At 37.3% G+C, this 27,920-nt stretch overlaps 1 pseudogene; it reads left to right on the plus strand.

The window, feature by feature from the left end:
• Positions 1-19,416: 19,416 nt before the first annotated feature.
• LOC139735983 (D-beta-hydroxybutyrate dehydrogenase-like) lies at positions 19,417-27,627 on the plus strand (annotated as a pseudogene).
• Positions 27,628-27,920: the final 293 nt, after the last annotated feature.

Below are 27,920 nucleotides of genomic sequence, written 5' to 3' on the forward strand. Positions count from 1 at the left end.
TGAATTACATTGAATAGTGGTATGGAACTTGAAGTGAAATACCTTTGCCAGTATTTCCCAGTGGACACCTTAGAACCTAACATACCACACATTCAGAGAGCACTGCCTCTCTTTCCGACTACTTTCCTAGTTTGATTCCAGTGAATTCATGATCAAATGATGAACCACAAACATAATCACCGAAGATTTGTATGTTTGTGTGTGTGTATGTGTGTGTGTGTGTGTGTGTGTTTATTTGCCATTTTCCCCCGTACAAATGGCGCTAGAGCCATTTGTGTGTGTACCTTTGATATAATGACGAAGAGTGCAGTGATTAACCCGTTGAAGACGAATCCCTAAAATACACGGGCAGGTGTCTATGGGAAATGCGTGTTGTAGCAAAATCAGTCCGTCCTCAATGGGTTAAAGGGAAGATAAACCCCAAAAACAATGTGGATTGAGTGAAAGCAGCAACATTATTAGAACACATCAGTGAAAGTTTGAAGAAAATCGGACAATCGATGCAAAAGTTATGAATTTTTAAAGTTTTGATGTTGGAACCGCTGGGTGAGGAGACTACTGGAGGTTATGACGTATGAGTGGACAACAATACCAAGAAAATATAAAGAAAATACTACAAAAATCCATTTTTCATGAAAATCACAAATTCCATCAACTTGATATTGACATATGTTAAGGGTAGCAATTATTCCCCCTGCTTTCTGAAAGCGGTTTGTCCACTGCTCTTTCATAATTCTAGAAAAGTGAATTTTTGTTGAATTTCCTTTATATTTTCTTTGTATTGTTGTCCACTCGTACGTCATATCCTCTAGTAGTCTCCTCATCCAGCGGTTCCAACACCAAAACTTTAAATATTCATAACTTTTGCATCGGTTGTCCGATTTTCCTCAAACTTTCACTGATATGTTCTACTAATGTTGCTGCTTTCACTCAATCCACATTGCTCTTTGGGTTTACCTTCCCTTTAAGGGTGCAGTAGCATCTAACTGGTGGGGCCACAGAACCTTGTATCTCAAGTGTATCTCAGATGTTCAGGAGAGTGAAAAAAACATGGCAGCCGAAGCATTATAACAAATGGGATAACCTTTACTTTGACATGTCATGGTGGCTTCTTTTTGGCGTAAGACAGCCAGAATTTGGACTGGACATAACTCCGACATGTGATTTTCACCAAAAATTTGAGATAAAGGTCTTGTCACCCCAGCAACACTATACACATATGTCTCGCACCTTGCCATGGAGTATATTTCAACCCATTGAATGTGGCTTCAAGGAACTTAGCATGAAGTCAGTTTACTCTCATTTTATTCAATGAAATAGTCGTGACAGATTGGATACATAGATATAAAACTTGTGGTGAAGGTTTTGGGGCCAGAGGAAAGAAAGTAGCATTAGGTTTAATTTAATATCTCGCTTTGATTTAAAAGAAAGTTTCTTTTTTAGCATGAATTTATCTTACAAAGCTGATGAGTTGTGTTGTTTTACTTTGAATTTTTCCAAGCTGAAATTACACTTGTACACCACAAAGAGATTGTGGAAACAGCACCTTCTCCCAGAATTAAATGGATGGTTTGTAGTGTAAATTCATCAAGTGGAAGGTTTAAGCAATTAGGTGCCAAAGTACTGAAGATGTCAGCTGCACAGTATATAGAGACACATAGAGCAGCTCATAAATGCAGAAATTGACTCTGAATTACATACCGTGGTACATGTATAATGTGTCATTCCATAGACAAGAAAATTTCAAACTAATCGGAATCATCAAATGCCAGAGTGTAGGATTTCAGCTTAAAGGAAGTCAAGGCTGAGCATTATATGATCCCTTTTGAGAAAGACAAGACAAGCAAAAATATCATCAGCATTTTACTTTAAATGTGAAGTGCCTATACTTTTGTCGCTTTGATCTTGCTTTATTTATTCATGTAGAATTGTGGAGAGCTTGTATTAGCTTCATGTTGTATTCAGTATTACTTGCTTGCATGTGCATTGTTTGTAGAAAGCGATTAGGTATGTTTGTGCTTGATTGTATATGTAGGTCTTGATACATACTGTAGGTTATGTTACATGTGAGCTGTACACATGCAGATAAGAACTCTGTGGGTCGTACCTGCTGTACAAATGATTTTTGCTCTCGTAAAGCATGTGTGGACACACACAAAATGTGCATACACATTGCAACACACAGACATGAGCCTACATAACATATTCATATGGGATAAATAGAGGGAATGTATGCTAAAGGGATGGCATAGTATTGGTGAAGATGAGGATTGGGCTTTTAACTTTTTGCAAGATACCAAGAAACCACTTGTGAAATAGTACAGAGCATACCATTCTAAGATGAATTCAAAGTTTATTTGATGAGAATAGGTTTTGGAATGGCTGAGACATCCAAAAACAAAGTAAAACAAAGCAATCATAATAAAAGGTGGGCCCCAACTTTTATTAGGACAGCTCTGTTTTGGATATCTCAGACATTACGAAACCAATTTTCATCAAATAAACGTTGAATTCCTCTTGGAATTACATGCTCTTTCACATTTCATAAGAGGTGTTTTCATTTTCACCCCCCCCCCCCCAAAAAAAAAAAAAAAATTACAAACCTGAAAACCAAAACTATACAACCCCTTTAAAATTTCAGAGAAATAGAGTACATAAGGCTATAAAGCTGTATAAGCACTGTCCTGATTGTGCTCGATAAAAGGGTCCTATCACATTCCTAATGCACTAACCTGAGGAGACACTTCATAGAAAATTTGATGGTAAATAGTTCTGGTCTGTAGGAGACTACTGTATACGCCGAATATTTCACAAGGTTTTTATTTTCGCAAACTTTGCGAGTCAGCTGTAATTCGCGAAAATAAGACAGGCGAAAGTATTGACTCTGATCCCGATATGAATGTGATGGACGTGTATACATTTCTCCGTTCAGTACAGGACCCCATGATCGCGAATTTAACTACTCACAAAATTGTCAGGAAGTCTCGATTCGCAAAAATTTGGACTCGCTATTATATGGCGTATACAGTAATTGGTAATTATGAGATGATAACTCACATTGTAGAGATATTACCAGAGGTGCCAATTGTTGCTTTTTAACAGCAATGCATCTAGTACTGATGTGTGCCAAATACACTATGATTACAAGTTTTATGGAAAATGTTGTTTCTCCCAAATTGTATTACTACACAATAACCCATGTCTATTGTGGTAAGGGTAAAATACACTGTACTGTTGTTTCCACCGAAAATGTGTTTTTTCAGCCCTCAGAATACTGCAGTGCCGTTTTAAAGGTTAGTATCCCTGTATGACAACTGGCTCTGAGTGGAGTAACATTCAGAAATCCTGGAATACTTTTAACCAGTGTTTCTTCAAGATGCAATTCACAATATTTTCTGTTTCTAGTACGACACCTAAAAGAAAAATGTATGTCCACACAGAATGACTGTGTTGTAATAACCTAATACTGATAACTATGAGCAGTTGGGTTGTAGTTTCTAGATTAGTCACTAAAAGTATAATTTTCAGAGTAAAATTCACATCTAGACCAATAGTAGAGTTATAAGCTGAAGACATCATAGCTTCTCACTTTCATTTGCATCCAAAAACATCACTGTTTTGTGACAATATGACAAGTGTTTATTTTTCACTGTATTCTAAATTATTGTGATTGTTTGATTTTTAAAATGGATCCTTCGTTGTTCTCTTTTGCATGGTTTTACCTTATCAAGCCAAACTGGAATAATTTTGTGGATTACTTCAGCATGTGGCCCAGAGGTATCCTGTAGGATGATGTATGCATAGACCGAGACAATGTTTGACATGTAACTTATTGACCAACCATGGGCTGTGATGTTAGATGTCAGGGAAATACATCCTGTATTCTAGCAGCTCAGATGTCTCATACCACACCAGCTTCTCTCAGTAAACTGCATGAAATGATTATGTTTCCTTTCCCAGTACAATATTTTGCATTGTCTGCCTGTTTGCCTGTTCACAGGCGATATGAAGTTAATTTAGGGGGAGGGGGATGTACAATGTGTATAGTGGGGCAGGGAGGGATATTTTATTTTATGGTTGTGTGGTTTGTGTGTACAGTACATTGTAGGTTAGTGATGCACAGACAAATTTAGCAGATAGTAAGATTTCAAATCTTCATTCCTGCTCTACCTTTATGCCAACCTATTTCAATCAAATCCAAGTCTAGTCTACCCTTTGCATGAATGAAAAAGAAAAATCCAAAGAGTGGGTTAATTCTCTTCTGTAATTGAAATCATATAACCTGATAGTGTAGGGGGACCATGTTGCCTTTGAGTGTTTTGTGAAACTTGAAATTTTTGATTCATAAAACTTTGTGTTAAATCTAGTGCTGAATGCTTCTGGTCACTCTCACAAGAGAAATCGTGTCAAGAACCTTTGTTAAAAAAATACCACAACATTTACTAATTTCTGATTAAATTTTATTCTGGTTGCAATTACTGTCAGTTACTAACAGTACCTTTACATATTGATATGTGAAGTGATCAAGTACGTAGAAGACTGTTTGAGGCTAGCCACTAGTTAAGAAGGTACGGTGTAGTGATATTCTACCTTGTCTCTACACCAATCTTTACACCATTACAAAACATTGGACAACGTTCTACCTTGTGCTTGATTATTGACACCTGTTGGTGTCTACACCTCATTATTTTGTTTTGTTTTGTTTTCCTTTTTAGATTTTGTATAAAGAAATTTAAACTGTCTTATTAGGTTTATGAATGGAATGTGGTTAGAATTATGTAGACCTTCATTAATTCCAGGATTTGGGGTGTGTTTGTTTTTTATAACCTGAGAATCTGTGTAATTCGGGCACATCTGCATTTTCTACCTTAAACATGTGTATCTTCATTTTATGTTGGTCTACTCGCAGTACACCTTAAACATAATGTCTGTATGTTTGTTTTATGCCACGCAACTTTTTCATGTACCAGAATGTAAATACAGTGTTTGTGTTTCTGGATAAGATTTTCTTCTCAACAAGGAGAAACATTTGTGTCATGAAATAAGGTAAATTAATAAACCTCATGAAATTTCTTATGAAGTTGTTGAAGTTGGTAGTCTTTCATTGAGAGGCTGAAGGTGAGAAATATGTGTATTCTGTAGTCTTACTGTGCATGTGTATATATATATATAATGTAGGTTCTGATGGGTCTGAGATTTGAAAATACCATGTGATTACTTTTGTGTTCAGGGGTACATGTGGGATGTCAGCACTGGACGTAGTCTGGGTGCCAGAAGCTGCATCGTATTTTAACACTTACCCTATATTTCGAGGGTGCTGAATCAGAATTTGGATGATGCCGCTCTTGCATCCTTGAGGGGGGTGTAAGATATTCAAATGGCCGCCAAAATGGTTGCCAAAAACTGAAATTCCCATAATATTTCCTCATAAACAGTAAAAACAGATTAACCCTGCTTTGAGGTTACTGGATCCAAATCTGGATGATGCAGCTTTTTAATTTTTTGAATGTTTTGAGATATCAAGATGATGGACAAACTGGCCAGCAAATGGCTGCCTAGATGGTGCCAATACTGGACATTTTTGAATGTTTCTTTATAAATGCTGAATCTGAAACTGGATGGTGCAGCTCTTGTATCCTTGAAGGCATCGAGATATTCAATGTGACTGCCAAAATCTGGTACTCCTTCAGGCCCATGTTTCCTTACAAATGGTGAAAAATTGTGCTCTAAAGTGATTTGAGTTATGGAACCAGTAATTTGTATTTTATTGACATTGCAGTGGAGCAAATTTGTCACAAATCGGCAAGAATGTTATCCAAAATGGCTTCCAAAATGGTAATCTATACCATGTATACTAAGATATCCCGATAATGAATGTCGGAAAGAATGTTTTAATATGTATCCTGAAAAGGTTGATACAGTGTATTAACATCTTCTTCAAGAGATGAATATTATGAACACAGGTCCCAGGATGTTAAGTTACTAAATTTATATTTCGGCTAGCGTCAGTTGTGTGACTTTGGTTTAAATATATACAGCTGGACTGGTATATTCTGATAACGTCATGAGATTTCATATAACGAAGGGGGGGGGGGGGGGGAGGGACGGGGTCAGCTTGAATATCTCCGACCAAAGTCGCATCATCTAGATTTTGATACAACACCAGGGAACAATAGGGAAAAACCATCAAAGAACAAAATTAATCATATTCAAATTAATATTAGGCTGAAGATCTGGCTTTGGTACCTAGACTATAATATGTATTCTGCTGATTATGTTTATATTTGGAGCAAAATGCACAATTATTAGAGAGGAGTGTACATGGAGTTTTATTATTGAGTAGGGGGAGTATGTACAGTGAATATATGAGAAGTGAATACTGCTGTGCTATGCTTTGCATGTCATGCTCCGTGTAGGAGTCTTGCTGTTTGTACGGGATTGTTGTAGTCACTGGGCCTTGGTGATAGTGATGGTGGTGGTGGTGATGGTGATGGTGATGGTGATGGTGATGGAGATGGTGATGGTGATGATGATGATGATGGTGATGGTGATGGTGATGGTGATGGTGATGGTGATGGTGATGATGGTGATGGTGGTGATGGTGATGGTGATGGTGATGGTGATGGTGATGGTGATGGTGATGGTGATGGTGGTGGTGGTGGTGGTGATGGTGATGGTGATGGTGATGGTGATGGTGATGGTGATGGTGATGGTGATGGTGGTGATGGTGATGGTGGTGATGGTGATGGTGATGGTGATGGTGATGGTGATGGTGATGGTGATGGTGATGGTGATGATGGTGATGGTGATGGTGATGGTGATGGTGATGGTGATGGTGATGGTGATGGTGATGGTGATGGTGGTGATGGTGGTGATGGTGATGATGGTGATGGTGATGGTGATGGTGATGGTGGTGATGGTGATGGTGATGATGGTGATGGTGATGGTGATGGTGATGGTGATGGTGATGGTGATGGTGATGATGGTGATGGTGATGGTGATGGTGATGGTGATGGTGATGGGGTGTGTTTGTTCCTGTGATGCGTGTGTCTTGGCTGTGTGGAGAGCTTGTTCGCGCGTCCACTCATGGTGACCACCGGGAGAAATTCTGCCTGACCATCAATCTATCTATCTGTCTATATACCTATCTCTCTCTCTCTCTCTCTCTCTCTCTCTCTCTCTCTCTCTCTATATATATATATATATATATACATTGTTTATATATATAGATATATACCTATCTATCTATCTATTGTTTTTTTCTTTTCATAGGGGTCCTACCTTTTGGCAATTTACCCCACCAAATACATTCACGTATTCTTCAATATATATTCTACAATTATATCATGATGTTAATGAAGATGGGTGATTTGTTAGGTGAAAAGAAGATGTAGCATAGCTGCATCCTGTGTGTTCTGCATGAATGATCCCCGAGAAGCCTAGTCTTTTCTTGCCAGCCGCTTTCTCTAAAATCTAGAGAGGACAGCCTCCAAGCCAGCACAACCACACATTATGTTGGGTGATGTGAAATAGACTAGGGCGTGGAGACCAAGCCCTTTATTCCAAATCAAGTGCCCACAACATAGTTTCAAAATCAAGCATTAACCCCTTAGAACCACAATCCAAGAGTTCCAGTGATTCTGTATACATGCAGCTAGGTTGTGAATAGTGATGGCAGTTTCAATGCACTTGTTGGCAGACCTTAACCCGTTGCTAAAATGGAACTTTGACGCCAAGTATCCTTCCAGTAGGGTCGAGGATTGAAGTTCTTTATGACCAGGGTGGATAATGTTTAATGCAAGCCGGGTTTTCTATACGGATTGCTTAAAGGAATCCCAAACCCTAAGAGAAATGTGGATTGAGTGAAAGCAGCAACATTAGTAGAACACATCGGTGAAAGCTTGAGGAAAATCGGACAATCGATGCAAAAGTTATGAATTTCTTTGTAAGTTTTGGTGTTTGAGCCCCTGGATGAGGAGACTACTAGAGATTATGACGTATGTGTGGATAACAATATAAAGAAAATATAAAGGGAATTCCACAAAAAAATCATTCTTCATGAAAATTACACATTCCATTAACTTGATACTGACATAATCTGTTAAGAGTAGCAATTATTCCCCCTGTTTTCTGAAAGCGGTTAGTCAAGTGCTCGTTCATTATGCTAGAAAAGTGATTTGTGTGTGTGTGTGTGTGTGTGTGTGTGTGTGTGTGTGTGTGTGTGTGTGTGGAATTTTCTTTATATTTTCTTTATATTGTGGTTCGCATATACGTCATAACCTCTAGTAGTCTCCTCATGCAGCGGTTCCAACACCGATTTTCCTCAAACTTTCACTGATGTGTTCTACTAATGTTACTGCTTTCACTCAATCCACATTGCTCTTTGGGTTTGGGTTTCCTTTAAGGCTACCACAGTATTGTGTCAAGGCTTTCTGCTCGTACCTTATATCAGGGAGGTGGAAGAGTTCTACCAATGTGGAAAATTGTGTGCATACACCTCCGAATCTTCTTTCTATCAGAGGAAATGAAGCAAAATATTCCGTGAAGAGAACGACTGCATCATTCATCGAAGCCGATTGAAACGACCTGTTACCACAATGGCACGGATACGGATAAGGTAAGCAATCGGTATTATTACCACTCCTCTATGATACACGAATGAATAATATCGGTTGATACAGTTTTGGTTGAGTTGGAGCTTCAGGTTTCCAAATTTTTGTGAGATAATATGAAACTTCTTATGAAATATGAAAGTGCATATATATATCATTTTAAGAGGAATTCAAAGTTTATTTGATGAAAATCAGTTTGTAAATGATTGAGATATCTATAAACAAAAAGGTTTCAATAAAAGGTTGGTGAGTTACGACCACTTTGTTTTGCTTTGTTTTTGGATATCTCAGCCATTTCAAAACCGATTTTCATCAACAAATGAACATTGTATGGTCTTTAATTGGCTATCAACCTAGTAAGTCAGTATAAAGGGAAATTTTACGCATGCGTGAACACATTCATTTTCGTCCTCTAAAGCACAAAATCAAAAATTGCAAAAAAATACATGTTGTCTTTTGTTTCCAAAATATGTCCTTCAAGAAAACATAACAAAGATAACAAAAGACCAGTTTAACACAATGAGAGACTTGAATGAAATAGCAAAAGTAAGTTTTCGTACTTTTTTCTCTTTATAACCTCAAACAAAATCAAAGTGGGAAACTAAAGGTGGAAAATAAAAATTTTCTGTCACTTCAAACTTAAAATGACACAGGAAGTAAGGGCACAGTGACGATTAAATGAAAAGAATATTTTTTTTTATTTCATTCTGTAATTTAGTAATTTAAGAATTCATGAGACAAATTAAAGAACAAAATATTTTTTATAATTTTCCTAATTTGAAAAATCAATTCAAATTCCTACCATTTTTTTAATAGTGCTTCCTCTTTCATTTCATTTGAATTTGAATAATTGACAGAAGATTCTTCATATTCCTCCATTATTTTTTAGCCTTATATCATAGAGATCAAAAGATTATTTTTGCAAGCTAATTCACGTTTTTTATTGTGTTAAATTTGTTCAATTCTTTTTGTTACATGGAAGAGCAGTTACGCATGAATGACAACTTGTTCATTTTTGCAATTTTTACTTTTGTGACTTGGAAGAGAAAAACAAAGGTGTTCACTCAGGCGTAAAGTTTCTCTTTCCATTTACATACCAGGTTGATATCCACATTTTCTATGAGAAATATTATCTTGCAAAAGTGTTTACTTTCTTTTCTTTTCTTTTTTTTTTTGACTGAGTTTATATATAAGGTACGAAATCACTATGAACGTCAATTCTTGTAACCGTAGGATTGTCATCGACGGGTATACTTATTGTGGATGATGATATTCATATAAGTCTTAATCGTATGAATCGATCCCTTTTCTAAATCGTAACCCGCATGTTTTCTGACCACACACTTTGCTTAGAAGTTGTGAGACATTGTTGTACACAGAGGAATGATACGTGCATGCGTGTATGAATATGTACATTTTATGATAATGTATGTTGTGCATGTAACTATACGAATGTGTATATTTCAGTAAATAAGTACTGTGTATGTTGTAGGAGACGTCTGTGTAAATTTATAAAATACTAGTGTGTGCATGTTGTCTCTCTCTGTATGTAAACATTGTGATATATCCACTAATTTGTTATTAATTCAATGGTTTATAGCTTGCAATGAATTAAAAAGTTGATATTATTTGTATCCATAATGTAGGCCTATTGATTATTATGCGACACATTTAGGAATGCCAGTATGCGTACACATTAAAGAGCGAAACCATCCGTTTTAAAAATTGTCGACATTTGTCATAATAGGAATACAACTGTACAATAAAACACTATTACCACCGGTATATGGGATTGGATTGGTAATGTATAAACTTGTATACAAGTGTATACTCCATGTCCAAGCACTCGCTCCAACGAACCATGCAGTCTGATTGTTAATCCATTCAAATTCTTCACTGGACCTTAGTTTTACACCCTATATACACATTTTATACCACAGCATTCCATGTAGTATACCAAAGTCATAAGTCACGAACAGACAATGACGGCCATAATTATCACTATCTGCCATTTGAACCAAACCCCACTTGACATACAATCTCACTGTACCTGTCATTACCACACGTGTGCTGCCGATCCACAGGTATCGTATTGTACAAGCACTCCCCCATCGTTTATTCGTTTCCTTTTATTACAAAATCAAAATGTACTCTATGTTCTGCATTCGTAAACTGTCGCTATACTTATTATTTTCGCCTGCCTGTTGTTTTTCACTTTTTCCACTCTTTTGTACTGGCTATAAATAGAAACAGAATATAACATATTTTCACCTTTCTCCATAACATTATGAAAGAACTTAGCTTGCTATATTCGTCGGTAAATTTGTGAATGTAGTTTCAAGTTTTTTATGGCGGATGAGTGGATGCCGGGGAGGGGGATGCGGAGGAGGAGGAATGTTCACATTCTCACCTTCTTCTTCTTCTAAACTCTATGACCGATTTTCACGAAACGTAGCAGGTAGGTAGCATCCGTAGGGTAATAGAATCCCATTTTGTTCGGAGGGGCACCAAATCGGGGGGGAGGGCGGAGGGGCGGACGTGTGTTAAGGTCTTAAAGTGTAACCCGGTCTTAAAGTGTAACTCGATGCCTAGGCTTCTGAAAATGTGTCAGAGCGATGCGTATGCAGCGGTCGAGCACACATTTCGTTGTGCCAATCTCCCATGGGAGAGAGGCTCAGTGCCAGTGGTCCTGTGGTGCAGACTCATTTACGACCAACAAGGGTGTGTGCCTGTAAACTAGCGGTATATCATGATAAATAATACATTTGTCGTCATCAAGCACGTTCATTTCAATTCAATTCAATTGAATTCACTTGTTCTTCAACATGATATACATGAAATCTTTGAAGAATACAAACTACTTAAAGGCAAAGGACCTTACCTTGTCACCAACGAAATAACAAAATTCATGTCAAACTATTCCAGATTAATAACACGTATTGAAGAACGTAGGAGTTCACTAGAAAGCAATAGCTTGACATGTACTCCTCAGAGTATACTAGTAACCTTTCTAAAGAAATAGATTAGAGGGCAACTGGAGAGAGGAAAAGAAAGGAAACAAACTTCTTCTCTTTTTTTTTTTTTGCACAAAGAACTAGCACGGACAATATTAGGACAAGATGCCTGTACTTCAGAATACAATAGGAAGGGGGATGCAGACATGAGCTATAGGTTTGATACATTAAAAGAAAAAGAGCAAAATGAAGAAAAAGAGCAAAATCAAGGATAAATAGAACAATTACGATTTTTTTCATAATGTATTTCTTATTTTGTTTGTAAGATTTATTAATTTTTCTTCAACATATTTTGATACTATGAATCAAAATCATTTTCAGCGTTCAGTGAAATCTCAGAAAATATCAAATTACTATGTACATGATTGAAAGGAAAAAAAAGAATGAATGTGCACATTAATTCTATTATCAAAATATATTGCATTACCAAAATTAATGTGCAAATAATTACATAAAACATTATGGATTTTTTTTTATACCTTCTTCAATAATAAGAACCAAATGATAGAGCTAGGCAAATACTATAGTTAAGTTAGAAGCTTCATGTTAGATTATGGCGGTATCCAGGCGCGTCCATGATAGGGGGAGGTGGAATTTTCACATTTCCAACATCTTCTTGAAAAATATAATTATGACATATACATCTCCACTATAAACTTGAATTTGGGAGATAGCATCCCTGGGTAAAGGAATCCCACTTTGTTTGAAGGGGCACCAAGTCCAAAGACCTCAACATACGGGACTGTTTGAACAAAATACACCCAAATCTTCTCCAGAACTAGAAGTAACAGAGCTGATGCAATGCTATATTAGAAGGTGAATGTATGATTTCTTTTTATTTGCTATGTCGGATGGGGGGGGGGGGGGGGAGGAGGAGGAGGGCGGCGTAATGTAATTTTTTACATCTTCTTGAAAAGATTTTTACTTTACATGGCAGGTAGCATCCCCAGAGTAATTCAACACCTAACACTGTATTGTTACATAAACAATGTAACGGTTTTGCTGGCTCAGTTATTGCCTAATGCACATTCCTGACTGTTTTACATCCCAAGATGAGGAAGGTCCTCTGTGGTTTTCACTTTGAAACCACAGATGGTGGCCACTGATGCAGCGAAGGAAAGTGATTTCATCATTTTTATTGTCTTTCTTTTTTTTTTCTGATCGGTGAGGTATCTACTGCTTGTATGGTAAAATCCACAATTTTATCAGGAAATGCAAACTTTATTCCCCATGCTTTCACTTTTCTTTTTGTTTTATCTCTGCTTTCTTTCTTGATGATTTCCTTATTTCTCATTTGCAAAGTTAGCCATGATTAATGGTGAACAAATAAGTATGTTTTCGAAGGTGTTTGTTGATACATTATACCAAACAGAAACAACAATAAATGATATGAAAAGAACTGCTCACATTATAGGACCTGACGACATGTCGTGTAGGCCAACATATTGGTATCTGCTCCACGTAATGTGCGGTTTATTGCACATGATTGTTCTCGAAAACACCCCACAAAATATCCTGCATACAGAAATGACCATCCCTGTTGTGATTATTAAGTGTACAAACATTTTTACAAGTCACTATGATAAGGACAAGTTGCTTGGTATATCAAATACTATTGTAGAGGTTTTAACATCTACAAGTATCATATTGCTGCTTAAAGGACAAGTTCACCTTTATAAACATAAGGATTGAGAGAATGTAGCAATATTAGTAGAACACATCATTGAAAGTTTGAGGAAAATCAGACAATCCGTTCAAAAGTTATGAATTTTTAAAATTTTTGTGCAGCAACCGCTGGATGAGAAGACTACTGCAGTGTAAGAATAACTTGCGTACAACAATATAAGGAAAATATAAAGAGAATTTCACAAAATTCCATCTTTTGAAAAAAGTACACATTCCCCTGACTCGTTACCGACAAATGTTATGGGCAATATTATTCCCCCTGCCTTTAGAAAGAGGCAAGTCAAGAGCTCTTTTATTATGCGAAAAAAGTGAAAATATGTTGAATTTTCTTTTACATTTTCTTTATACTGTTGTACGCATATGACTCACAAGCTGTAGTAGTCTTCTCATCCAGCGGTTCCAACACAAAAATTTTAAAAATTCATAACTTTTGCATCGATTGTCCAATTTTCCTCAAACTTTCACTGACGTGTTCTACTAATATTGTTGCATTCTCTCAATCCTTATGTTTATGAAGGTGAACTTGTCCTTTAAAGTCATACAAGACACTCGCACATCACGCGTTAACAACACACTGACACGAGGCACTCACATATATCAAGTTATACATAGATTAGCTACCAAACCAAATTGTGCAAATATAAAAGTTCTGATATAAATGAGTTGGTAAGCTTTGAAAGTATAACGTGATTCTGCTTGCAGTCGCTTATACACACTGCACAGTATACCAAATCCTTTCCAAGCAATACAATATTAAAATGTATCTTGACATGACGTGCATCATACATAAATAAGGTTGGTCATCTCAGAGTGACAATATGTACGTTTTACAGTGTGCAATAATCTACTTTGATAGTTCAAGGGAAACATTGCACACACGTATGTTATGGAGCCCATTTCAGTCCCCTCCTGAGCATTGTTTGGGAGGGGAGGATTACCACACTATTCTTTTGAATTACACATCGACAGTATTGCGTCATATGCCATCACTGATAATGCCCTTTTCGACAATGCAATGCATATTGTATGTTTCTAAATCTGCCCTCAAAGGCTCTAATGTGTAAGATTCCATTATGATTACTAAAAAGCTGAGAAAATATCTTTAGCGAATATTTATTAAAACACTGAGAACAAAAAGAGCAAAAAACCAGCCTATTACAAATTCCGAATTTGCTTGTGTCAAAATGGTAACAGTGAAAATTTACATACAATATTTTTGCACACTAATGCATCAAATAAAAAAGGAATTATATGAATAAACAAATACTTGCTGATAAAAAGCTGAAATACCCGTGAAATCGTGAAATAAATGACTATAGAAATGGCAAGATTGAAACCTTGTCATACTCCCAGGTACAATGACTCTCCAAAGTAGATATTTAACAAATGTTTAAATAGAAAACTTTTCATGGAGGATACTTTGGCAACTGAATGCAACTTACATTGTAAATTTTGACGATCGTAGAATATGTACAGATTATTAGTTTATTTAGATACCGTCACACACTACTACAACAAATACAATACTACAGCTTGGAATACCAGAATGCTGAATAGGTCAACTGGCAGTGGAATAGCTGGAATGTAATTAACACATTATACATGCATGTATACATCAGAAATGGCAAGATTGGGAGACTTGTTACAGTCCCAGTCAGAATGACTTCCAAGTCACAGAAGTTATTTGGCAACTGAAAACGACTCAAGTTGAACAATCATCGATATGATTATAGTCCTATGTACAATCCATTGCTTTTTATATCATCACACACTACTACAACAAGTACAAAAAATGAGTCTGGAATGCTAACGCCGAGTAGGTTGGATTTGAAATACTGCAGCTGGAATGCCAGCATCACCACTGCCTCGACACGCAAATGACTGTCCATCTTCTTGCCATTCGCCGAGCCTTTCTTCGCCATCATCATCTGATTTTCTGCCTGGACGTGGTTGATACTGACAAAATAGCGATGTAAACAGGAACAAACACCACAATAACAATACTCTGCAATTCATTTTCGAAACTTTCAAAATGCAATTCTTATAGCAAGCGAGCGGAAGACGGAAAGAACTGGCTGATAACGTACTCAAAACCACGGATGGTGTGTAAGCAGACGACAGAAAGAACTGGCCTATAAACTTATCCAAAACCACAGGTGGCGCTCTATATGTGAGACACATTTTCAGAAGCCTAGGCACCGAGTTACACTTTAAGACCGGGTTACACTTTAAGACCTTAACAATAATGTGGGGTTTTGCACCACCCCCATCCCCCACCCCTCCCCCTGGATATTGGTTCCCCCTTCGAACAAATGGGATTTTAATTATTGCCATATAGATGCTATACCTGTCGCGTTTGGTAAAAAACACCCCCCCCCCCCCCCCAAAAAAAAAAAAAAAAAAAAAAAAAAAAAACCTGTTATATTTTTCAAGAAGATGCTGAAAATGTGAAACTTTCTCACCCCTCTCGTACTTGAGCATCCCTCATCCGCCACAGAAAACATGAAAATTCAATCACTCACAACTACCTGCACATTTTGTTGAAAGTTTGTCATTAGTAAAATGTGAAGGTTTTGCCCCCCCCCCCCCATCCCACTCCTGAAACAGGGTACTACTAGACCCGCCAATGCATAATCAAGCGTGAAACTTCAGTCATTGATTTATTCATAGTGTAATATATCAAATGTAGGAGTGTTGTTGCTACAAACCCGAGCTTCAACCACTACAGACATGAGGGAAAACTCCTTCATTGTTATTCTCAGAATTTTGTCCAACCCGACTGGTCATCACATCCTGTGGTCAGTCCACACACCCTACCTCCCTAGGAGCCTAACCTCTCCCATAAACATTTCTGGATAACCTGTCTCCCCATTGTCTACCAGTGCTAAGTTTCTCCCCCCATCATCCCCATCATGTAATATGTGAGTCATTGGTGTCAGTGACCCGTGGATTGACAGTTATTATTAACCAACTCCTTTGTTTTATTATAATTTGAATCCCTCTATTTTGAATATTTGAATATTGTAGACTAAGCCCCTCCTTCGAGTATATTATAAAAGTGACCATGTGCTTTTGGAAAAGAGTTCTCTCTTTCACCCTCTTCGGGTAAAGACACAAAGCGTTGGTCTCCCTTGCCATCCCTCTTTAGGGGCAATATATGGCCGTTTGATGGGGAGTACCTGTTAATATATATCTCTGCTAAGCGTTATATCCCACTGTGATTAAATAAAGAGCCCGTATACTTTGTAATAAGAACTGGTCTTTTGGTCTCTTCTGTGTGCTGTCGTCGAGTGTCGAGAAACTTTACCAATGTAACACCGCCTATCGTACGCCATCGAAGAATAACATCAACACTACAGAACAAAGGTGTTACAATAGCACTAACTATAAGTTCCATCTTTTTTGTTCTAAAAAGTGGAAGATTAACAAAGATAAAAACATCGTTCAGGGACTTTGAGTTAAGCTTTTATATAGTAAGGTATCTTGAACATTTTTTTTTTTTTTGGGGGGGGGGCATTTAATGCATGCGTATTCGATCTTTTGTTGAATATATTATCATTTTGCTTCTACAGTAGTAAACGAAGATATAACTAATCTGTAGTGGCGTGCCATAGACACGATCAGTAATAGCTCATTCATGACGTGCAAAATGCCGTTCTCAACTCACATTTGTACGTACAGCATACAGAGTATACACATGAATGGTTATGATACGTAGGTCATGTACACCCCGCCAGGTCCGTTCATGTGCATACATGTACATGTACCATATTATTGCATGCACTGATATACCACGATAATACATGTATGCGATACGCGCCAACTTTCGGAGGAATTATCTGTTTATAGTGGCCATCTGCCTGTAAAGGTCATTCTTCAAGCCACTTTTACACTTTCAAAGATTGCATCACGCATCATCCCGGTCGTAATCCTAATCCTTGCAATGGTTAACTTTCAAGGACAACTTACGGTGTCTGCACCCCGGGACAACACTACAACGCGGACTGCACCTGAAACGCACACTGAGCTATCACGGAAAACATGAAGGTTATTATAATATCGGGTCTTAATTGGCCTCGTACTGTCCCGAAATTAACACAAGATAGCAAAACGAATCTGAAATTTTCAATGACGTACGAAGTTAGCCCAGAACATGGTCAAAAGCCAATCAACAGTCGAATCAATACGATGCCTACAGAAGTTTACTCGAAGGACACAGTGAGGAAACACCATGTCTACATCACGAAGATTCTGCCATTGCTCCCGGAGTAATTACTGCTGGAGCCTGAGAAACTCCGTCGGTGGTCTTTGGTCATACGATTCCTAAAGATGTCCTTATACGAGTGAACCAACATTTAATCAATCAGATCTGAATTTGAGCATTTGATTTCCTTTATCGTGTGTCCACTATTGCTCGATTTCAGGACAGTGTGCATGACGCCTGTTTTTACACGAAGTGCACGTTGTCTACCATACTGGGATGTGGGTATATATTCCGTAAATAAGGTACCGGTACCCAACTTGTGGCATGCTTATTTGGACAATAGAATCAGAAAATTAGATTTAGTTGAACATAGGTTTTAGAAAAGTATTCATATCTAGTAAGTTCCTACAAAAAGTGAGTGAAAACTAACATTCTAAACTAAAAATGATGCAAGTCAGCATACAAAATATCAGCGTGGGGAAAACGTTTCCTCATGTAAGTGGGACACAGTGGTGTCCGTTTGACACGAGGAACCTTCTAGTTTGGCATTTTTTCACATGAGTTTTACGTTTGTTTCAACAGTTCAATATAAGTGGTCATTCTGAAATAAAAAATCAACGACACTTTTCAAAGAATCACACAAACCCAATTTTGTTCTGAAAAAGATTCACCAAGGTTCTTCGTTTAAGCGAGACACCAAAATGTTCATTCTGCTTTTTTTTTTCAAATCAGCACTGACAATGGTCAGTTATTATACTACCTGGTACAAAGAAACGACAGCTATAGGCCAACATTGTAAAATACGCAAATGAGGTGCAATTATTTTTGTATAAGACACAAAAGATATTATTTCGCGGGACTCCAAAGCCATCTGTAAAAATAACTATTGTTCATATTTTCATGTTTGTTTGTTTTTTCACCAAATTTTCTCTCAAATTCTTAAAAACTATGTGTGTGAGTGCCACCAAAATAACAAGCAGTTGCCATTTTCGGGCCACCAAAGCTTACACGATCAACCTATAATTCTTGAGATTCACTCGTGCAAAAAAGAAAAGAAAAAAAAAAGAAAAATCATTATTTGATGCATGACTTTTGTTTCTCGGATTCAAGATTTGCTTCTCTTCTATCATTTTTGAGCCATAGAAATATATTTCTATCCACCAATAAGCTGTAAATCTATCAAACTGGTATGACAGTAAAATAATGACACCCAGTTTTGCCCCAAAAGTCATAATTTTGCACATTTTTGTGAAAATGTGTCTGGTACTTTGTAGTAGCATTTTCATTTTGTTTGCCTTCAAAAAGGAAGGTATAACACTACTGAAGAGTGAAATTACTGTAGGGCTTGTACTTTGTAAGCAATGACATGATGAAACTAATAGAAGGGGGCGTTCAACCAGTGTGACCTCTTTTTATGGAATTACCCATGGGGCCTATATCCACGGAATGCTTATCAGTAGCTTTAAATGAACAGCAATTCATCGCATATCAGTTCGACATGTCGTGCTCCTGCTCCTCAGAAAACTGACAGGACTGATATCTCTTCAGCCCGTGTCACATTGTCCCGAAATTTAACAAAGATGGACACATGATAAAGGAAATGTTCGAATTCAGATCTGATAGATTAAATATATTGGGTTGCTCGTGAGAGCATCTTCAGGAATCGTATGACCGCCGTTGGAGTTTCTCGGGCTCAAGCATAAAGCAACTCCGTGAGCGATGACAATATCTTCGGTGTCGTCACTGAGTGTCCCGGAAATAGTCGGATAGTTAGGATATACACGGAGGTACATGGAACCTTCACGGAAGAGTACGGATTATTTTTCACCCATAAACTCACCCATAAACTCTGGGATGAGAGGCAAGCTTATTCAACCCCCCCCCCCCCCCCCCCCCCATTGCATGTGCCGGTACGCCAAGGGTCTCACACCGGATGCTTCTACGGTGTTAACACGGTGTTAACACGGTAATGCCAGAAGCAACACTGATGATGAACGACGTTCTGTGGTGGTCCGTGACGAGATTCGTGAAAGTGTAAAAGAAGCTTTGTAGGTGGCCGCTAAAGACAGGTTTCATTGTAACTACAATCAGATCTATATAGCCTTACATGCCCAGGGTAGCCGCATCTTCGGCAGAGACCTGTCGTTACCGTCATTAGCGTTGTTACTTGTGATCTAAATGCAAAAAAAAAAAAAAAAAGCGTGGACGAAACGTTTAATCTTGAAAGGATGTAAGGACCACGAGATTTGAGATGATGTTCTCGTTTGGAGAGTACACAATCTCATTCACGGCATCACTTTAGCTACACCGTTATACAACCGAAACAATCTGACATTTATACATGGCCCAGTAGTTACGATATAGTATGAGGACAAAATCTGTTGTTTTTTTTTTATAATATCTCGCCAAAATTACCTAAACTTGTAGACACCTCCAATTTAGGGGCCCTTTTTGTTTGTTACTAATTCTTTCTTCTCCAGTAAGAATGGCAGGACGAGTAGCTCTTGTCACCGGTTCTACGAGTGGAATAGGCCTCGGTATTGCACGTGCACTGGCAAGCAAGGGACATTCCATTCTGTTGACGGGTTTTGGCAGCGAAGATGTGATACAGAAACACAAGGAGGACTTCCAAAGGTATGCAATAAAAGAACTTTACCGTTGACCAAACAAACAAACACACAAACAAAACAGAACAAACACATATCTTCTTCTTAAGTGCCGTTTACAGTCCGAAGGTTGGCGACTATGGACCTCCACTCTGTTCTGTTCATGGCCGCCTTACTACATGCGGCCACACTCTTTCCTGTCAACTCCTTTATGTTGTTACACCACACACTGCACTGGCGTCCTCTGCATCTCCTGCATATATCTAACAACACACAAACACATACATATATATATCAGGACACAACATCTTTTATTAAAGAAAATATTATTATGATCTGGTAGAAATAAAAGAAAGCATCATTCATTTTTTGTCTTATCTGTCCAAAAGATACTAGTAGTTTGTTTGTTTGTTTGTTTTTTTCAAATTTAGTGGCTCGATAGACATTAATTTTTAGTGGCCCCTGGTCACCTGGCCACTGATAATGTCGAGCCTGTGATGTATACTAAATACAATGTTCCCAAACTGACGTTTGTGTATATTGCTGAATTTCTTTCATGTTTGATATCTGGAAAATGCAACCAACAACTCCCTTCTAAAGTAATAATTATCTGACATTTCGACGAAACAGAATCGCCTTGTAATACTTGTGTTCAGTAGTATCGAATCACGAAAACCAAAAGAAACCCTGCGAAAATCCTCTTAGTGTTCACGACCGATTCTTTATGAAACACTGTTTTCACAACATGTGAAGATGCTAGACATGGAAAACAAATAAAACATTAAGACATCTGGTTTGTCACCCAACTTTTGGTCCAGGATACGAGAAATATACAAAGGGAGGTTTTTGTTTGTTTAGCCCTCTCTTCTCTTCTCTCTATCTCTCTCTATCTCCCTCTCTCTTTTTTTTTCCTTCTAGTTCCAACAATCTATCTATCCTTCTCTATGTTCCTTCCTTTCATGTTTATTTGTTTCTTGTTTCTAATATTTTGTACCTTGCAGGGATTTTGGAATGTCTGTGAGCCACTTTGGAGGTGACTTTTCTCGACCAGATGAAGTCGATGGTTTGTGCCGTGAAATCAGAAAAAGCCATCCAGGGGGAATCGACATCCTAGTCAACAATGCTGGTTAGATTTGAATCATGAGAACAACGTCTTTACAGGGAAATCATGATAATGCTAATAAGTGTAAAATAAGAGTACAAGTCAATGAAATCGGGGAAAAAAATCTGCAAGAATCTACGCAAGATGGCGTTAAGTAAAAGACTCAACCAGAAAAACGAAATATCCAGTGTGAGGAAATATTCTAATTATTGGAAGTTGGTCTATCCATATATCATTCTGAAGGGATCAAAAACTTAAAGGGATAATATACTTTTGCTTGAGATGGGGTTTCAGATTTCAACTTTTTGCGAGATAATTGAAACTACTTAGTACATAATGCTAAAGATCACTTAATTCTATAGGACGAATTCAAGGTTTATTTGATGAAAATCGGTTTTTGAAACGGCTGTGATATAAAAAAAAAGTAAAAGAAAGTAGTTCTAATAAAAGGTGGGTCCCACTTGTTATTGGGACCTCTTTTCTTCGGAGGGGGAGGGGGACATTTCAGCCTTTTCAAAACCATGCAATTTTCATTGAACAAACTTTGAATTCCTCTTAGAAATGTATGCTGTTAAATATTTCATAAGATGTTTCTCATTATCTCACCAAAAAAAAAGTTTGAAACCTGAAGCCCCATCTCAACCAAAACTATAACCACCCCTTTAACATTGCTGGAAACTGAAACATGGGGCGCGCTGTCTTGAAGTGAATGATGTTGGAGTGAAATTTAAAAACATAGTAGAGGATCAAAACTTACAAAGACTTTATGAAAAGGTATTGTGGCGCTGAAACAAAACAAAAATATATTATACAGGCATACATGTAGTTGAACTTGAAGATAGAAAATAGTGGCTCAAAGAGAAAGGGAAAGTTGGTAAAGAAATGTAAAAACAGCAATAGCAATAAATGTTTTGGTGATGATAACTGTAATATCAAACACATTTTGATGATAATGATGATAATGTCAAGAGGGGTCATGGTGATGTTGCTGATAATGATCAGTTGATTTATCTTTTCACTGCATGAAAGGCATGACTGAGGCAGAATCTGGGAATGTGACAGAGATGACGATATGATGACGTATGACGATAAAAAGTATCAAAGGAAATTCAGAAAACAAGTAAAAACATAGCCCTTAAAGAATACAACAAGCATCACAATAAATTGAGATAACTGTCAATTATAACTACTGAACAAAATCAAAAATTTGTAGGTAATTTGATGCTTTTTTTAATAAACGAAGAAGCGAGTGAGGGTATTCTCAAACTCTTGAGCCAACATGCGAGTATATCACATGGGAAGCTTAAATATTGTTCTCTCATTGCAGCGTTTCTATTTTATTTGATGGATACCAAGGTTTTCAGTATGTGAGCCCCATCGACGAGTTCCCTCTTGAGACGTGGACGTCGATGATGTCGGTTATGCTCACGGCCCCATTCCTGCTCATCAAAGAATTCTCCCGAGACATGAAGACTAAAGGTCATGACAATCACACCATCATTTTCCCAATATTATCATTTCCAATCAACACTTGAAATGATAAATTCTCACTCTGATCTTTGACGCTTTCTTTTGTTTGCGTGTGACAAAACAATGCTTGATTAATAACTTCTTTGAAAATACCCACAAATTACTCGATAAGGAACCCAGATCTGTAGCTTCCATTATTTTGTTTAAAATCTATATTATATTATTCGAATTCTATTTTACATATAGAAACAAACCAAACAAAAAAAAAAATGATTTGAATCGTATCCTTGAAGACAAACTAACGGTGTTTTACATATACTTTTCATTGGTCCATGTGCTTTAGAGTTAATTGAATAGATTTGAATGCAAATTTTAAGTGGCTTTTGATATTCCCCTATATACGCGAGGCATAACTCTGAAATGTCACTTATTCTACAGGGAGGGGTCGCATTGTGAACATCTCGTCAACTCATGGTCACGTGGCTTCGGTGAACAAATCGGCTTACGTCACGGCCAAGCACGGCATTCTGGGATTGACAAAGGTGAAATTTACCTCCAGTATGATTCTATGCGTGAAGGTTATATTGTATACCAAGTGTCAATATTATGTAGCTATGTGTAATTCAAACACTGTTGCATAATGCTATGGTCAGAAAGGTCGAAATTTTAGAGAATCTGCAGAAGTCAAGATGATATTATGAAGCACTATTGATGACAGGCAGAATGTCCTCTTGCATTGAGTTTGCTTGTTTGTTTGTTTTGTTTTGCTTTCTTTTGTCTTTATGGGTTTTTTGTTTCGCTTTCAGGTTAGACATATTATGTTTTGGCGATGCTTGTTTTTCTCTTGGTTTGAAGAATAATGTACGCGACTTTCCATCACCGTCAATTTCTGTCGTAATCCATAGTTTATGATGGAACAAAATGTGTTGCTCGTTAAACATGCTGAAAATCAGACTTGTGACTTGTTATAGTCGGAACCGACTGGCCAAGTTGGGTAATATTTTCTAGACTAGTGAGTGTTGCTGAGATAAGAAAATACTGAAGATCATTTCTTATCACCCATTCCGCTAGGTTGTAGCCCTGGAATTTGCCCGGACCGGCATAACATGCAACGCCATCTCTCCTGGCTGTGTATCTACCGGATGTAGGTATCATTTTTAAACTGTACCGTATGTCCCCCCCCCCCCCAAAAAAAAAAAAAAAAAAAAAAGGAGAGAGAAAGAAAAAAATACAACGTGACCCTCCGCAATGATAACTTTAAAAATAGTGAATCAATTCAAATACTTTTTTCAGGGTATGAAACTATAACTGCCCACATCTTACAGAAAACCTCATTCGACTTTCTTCAGTGGTCAAAGAAAAATGAATTTTGCAGAGCATGTCAGGAATATCTTCCCTCCAAGTTCTGTCTATTGTGTGTAACATTAACCCATTCCATACTGAATTCCAAAATCCCCTTAGAATTAATACACAGACCACCAGGCTTCCGTATGGAACAGGTTAATATGCAGTTTCAAGAGCATCCAAGTGCTAAACTTGGAAGAATCAGACTCATGACATGCTTTACAACAATCCACATTTCTCTGTGACCGCTTAACCAAATTGAATGGGGTTTTCTGCAAAATTAGAGCTAAGATGTTCTATTTTAAGACCCTGAAGTAGTATTTGGATAGTTTAATCATATTGGGTGTTATCAATGTAATTTTGGGAGGGCATACTGTATTTCTTAGAGAGTTCAATGTATAAGACGAATTCCTTGTCGTTTTATCCTATAATGCTAAACATTTCTCAGTGTTCCTGAGGATATGGAGATAAGAGAACTCAATTAGCTGAGAGAAATTATACAGTTTCCCTCGCTTTTGTAACATCAATATTTTCGAAATGCCCTGCGTGAGAGGGCCAGAAATTCAACTGGTACCTCATTACCTATTCATACCTACCTTTCTTTTCCCCAGAGTTTGAAATCATGAGTTTCTTTTTTTATTGCAAAACTAGGTGGAGAATGCAGTTTTTTAATGTATTTGCGACACCGCTGTGAGAACTTAAAATCCGAATCCACTCACTTGTCATTATTCTCGAACGCAATAGATTATGAAGTGATCAATGTGTGATATATAAAAAGACATGTGCATGGTTTTGATAATAGCAGTAAAAATAATAATCAAAATAAAATGTAATCATTATTACTATCATGATCATTATTATCAATATCATCATTTTCATGATCATTACTGAGGGTTTTTTTAAACCATTATCATCATTTACGTGACTTTTCCTTTGTCTAAAATATCATACTAACCGTAGAAGAGACACCTTGATTTTTTTTTAAAGAAAAGGATTTATGTGTTCTATTGTTTTCTAGTATTTCTCCAACAAGCTGAGGAACTCGCGGCCAAACACGGGATATCTTTTCAAGAAGGCAAGGTAAACCGACTCGACGTTGCTCCAGAAATTACAATTTTTGACATAATTATGCCCTGAATTTAAATATCTTATTTCCCGCCCGCAACATTCAATTTCCGAGTGATAAATCTAATCGCGTTTTCGTATTTGATTCCTAAGTCTTTTGTGAGCTGTAAGTCATTTCAGCAACTGTACCTGGGCTCTCAAGTTTCAGCGCTGAGAGAAAGGGCGCCCCTTTTGACGAGAGCGTAAAGATCAATGCATAAAATTGTAGTCTTATAAACTTGATTGCTATAGAGATTCAAATAAACCAATTTAAGGATTTGTGTTAAGGTAACTTTAATAGTATGAAATCGACAGCGACAATTTTACGAGTAGAATTGATTTGATTTTTTTTTTATTTCTTGATTTTTTGATCAGAACAAAAACGTTCTTTTCCACAATTCGCATGGCCTATTTCGACATCACAAAAACAAACATTCTTGACAACACTAAATGCCAGTAGAAATAAAAGACGTCTGATCCATTTTTTTTCTTTTACTATACAATAAGATATCGCACGTTATCATCGAAACAATGTAGAATCGTAAACAAAAAACGAGAGAAGGAAACAAAAAGACAAAAGTCTTTCGTGCAAAAAACTTAAAAAAAAAAAAAACTAAACAAAAGCACACAAAACCCACGCTGCAATTTGATAAAGGGGGTAACTCACTGAGCGGCGAACGTTTGCGAACGTAGCGAATTTGGGATTTCGCCAGGGTTAGTAAGGGTTGCAAAAGGTTGGTTAACAGTTGCAAGAAAGTTCGCGAACAGTTTTTGTTGTCGCAAAGAAATTCAATTTTTCGCAAACATTCGTCAGAAAAGTTGGCGAATCTCAAATTCGCTATGTTCGCAAACGTTCGCCGCTCAGTGAGATACCCCCTTAATTAAGAACAAAAAATGAGCAATGGTATCATTAAAATAGCTAAATAATGCCCTTTCCGTTGCTTTTCCAGTACAATAATAATTATTATGCACCCAGCTCTGGGCTGAAGGTACCAAGTCTCCTGTCTCTTGTCTCTCCATGGGGGGGGGGGGGGGGGGGGGGGGGGGGTTGGCGCTGCAATTTTGGGGATGATAAAGCTAAAAAGTCGGTTCATCAATCAAGATGAGGACAATGAACGTCATGTTAAAGGTAGAGAGGGCGAGAGAATTAAAAAAAAGGGGGCAGGCGACAGCAATGAGGAAGAAAAGACTGACGGAGTATGAAAAGTGGAAAAAGGAAGGTGGGGGGGGGGGGGAGAAATAGGAGCAGGCCCTGCCCTTTCTCACATCCCCTCCCATTATGTAATACTCTATCAGCTTTAATCAATTTTCTGTAGACATAATTTTTTTCTACTTTTTTCCACTTTGCTTATTTAAATGCAGATCAATTTTGATTTTGTTTTTGGCTATTCCTCTTCAATCAATCTATATTTCCACTCGTATTGCACAAAAAGTTGCCTTCTAGGACATACATTTGGGTAGGCCTGATACATGCAGCTTAAAATGAATTGTTTATGTAATAATAATTATTGTGAAATTATAAATTATTCTTGCACTTAAGTTCTATTATTGCTGAAGAGACATTTCCCGCACTATACAATGGATGATTGTTCTAGGTAAAACAAAGAGAAATGCACCACAATTAAGATATACAGTTAGACTATACATCTATCACCGAAAGTATTCTGAAAGTGAATGAATCCATTAATATGTGTTTTCTTCATGTGTTCGATTTCTTTTCAATGCGTATAATAATGTCCACTGATAAATGACTGACGGAATATACGTCTGACAGTCTTAACAGTTGTTTCTCATTTGCAATGCAGCTAAAATAAGTGACGTTCCTGTAACATAGCTCCTTGCACATGTTTACGTCATGTCCTTTCTACTGAAATTTCATATTCTCGATTTTCGCGCCAGGAGATGCTTCTCGAGAAGCACCCAAACAAGGCGTGCGCTACGGAAGAGCAAATCGGTGAGGCCGTCAACTTCATCACTCTATCTGCTCGTCAGCGTGTGACAACATGACGGGGTCGGCGCTCGTCATCGATGGCGGTTGGACTGCCGTTTGATGAAGGATACGAGATCGTCCAGTCAATCCCTTTTTATACATTGAAAATATGAATTACTCGCACACAAATCTATATTTTCACATAAATAGATGTGTATTTCACATAATGCTGTAAAAGTCAATCAATTGTTTCATATCACAGGATTATCTCCATGCCAGCATCCAATATTTTAGGGTTGTAAGTAGGATAATACTTTGTAAGAAGCTTGCATGGATTTGATTATTATTACAATCGTGGTTGTCAATGATTATTCAAGCGTCTGATCTTTTCATTTTGCTTGATTTACCACACGAAGTGTTCATGTCGATACCTCATGAATTTTGTACTTTCTTTCTAGATTTTGTATTAAGCGTTGTAATTAAGCCGGGTTTATAAATGGAACGTATTTGAAATTATCACCAGTTATTCCAGCATTTGGGATTTGTCTTTAATCGTCTGAGAATCAGGCTGTGGGTTTATAACACATTTGCTTTTCTACATTCACTGCCTGTAGCGTCGTTTCATGTTGGATCTGCTCGCAGTTAATATACACACTTTAAACATAATAATTGTATTTTCTATATATGCTGCACAACTTTTTTTTTTTACGTACAATATACTTATATATTGACATTCTTGCTTTTCTACTTTCGATGTCTGTATCGTCGTTTTACATTGATCTGCTCGCAGTTAATGTACACACCTTAAACATAACAATTGTATTTCTTATGCTGCACATCTTTTTGTT

The sequence above is a fragment of the Diadema antillarum genome, unplaced genomic scaffold (assembly GCF_040938485.1).
Source record: "Diadema antillarum isolate AM-2024a unplaced genomic scaffold, OU_Dant_1.0 seq00000616_RagTag, whole genome shotgun sequence".
Classification (NCBI taxonomy): domain Eukaryota; kingdom Metazoa; phylum Echinodermata; class Echinoidea; order Diadematoida; family Diadematidae; genus Diadema; species Diadema antillarum.